Below are 919 nucleotides of genomic sequence, written 5' to 3' on the forward strand. Positions count from 1 at the left end.
AAATATGGTCGTTATAACCGATAGATCGTTATACGTGGGATCGTTATAAGTGGGTTCGACTGTACTATACAAAGCTTTTCGTTTTGTCTCATTTCAACCACTGTTGTTCAACGACTCCTCTCTTTTTTTCTTTTCACCCCAAAATTTGTTCCATCATAAAATACCGCAAATGTGGTCACTGACTCACGTTAAATATAACATATATTTTAATGTTGCTAAAATTAGTTTTTTTTTCATAGTGCCTTATTATTCTGACATTTCTAACCGCACTTGTCGTGTAAATAAAGAACCTGACAGCAACTATACTATACATAAAAGGTTGCCTTTTAGTAGAGCAATGTTTTAATGTAACAATGGAAATTGCCCATTTTAGCAACTTTATTATCAGAAGGTTTACCTGAAGAACATACTTCCAAGTACCTCAATACATAAAGACATGTCAATACATAAAAACATCAAGACATGTCAAACATTCCCACGCATTCATTGACCAGAGTTACTAAATCTCACCTGCTGTCCTGAATATGGCATGCTGTCTTTTTTTTTTTTTTTTGTGCAGGCAGCCTCTAGCAACTGTCTATTTTTCCATTAAATGTTCAGTGTAGCATTGCAACTAACAAGTGGCTGCACTTTCTTCCTTTAGTTTTGCCTTTGCTAGGAAAAAAAAAAGAAGTGAAACTTTGGCTACGTTCATCACAACGTCGAAAGTCAACACCAAACAGGTCAGAGGCTGGGTACACCAGTGGGCACAGCGTTCATACCTGTGCGTACATGTTCATCATGGTACACTCACACGTGCACTTTATTTGTTACTCGCTTGCATGGATTCCATTTGCTTTTCAAAGTCCTTTCACCCAGAGGGCCTTCAGCTAATGCTCAAGTGCCACACTAACTTTCAGTTGACAATCTCACCATCAAC

The sequence above is a fragment of the Rhipicephalus sanguineus genome, chromosome 10 (genome assembly GCF_013339695.2).
Source record: "Rhipicephalus sanguineus isolate Rsan-2018 chromosome 10, BIME_Rsan_1.4, whole genome shotgun sequence".
Lineage (NCBI taxonomy): Eukaryota > Metazoa > Arthropoda > Arachnida > Ixodida > Ixodidae > Rhipicephalus > Rhipicephalus sanguineus.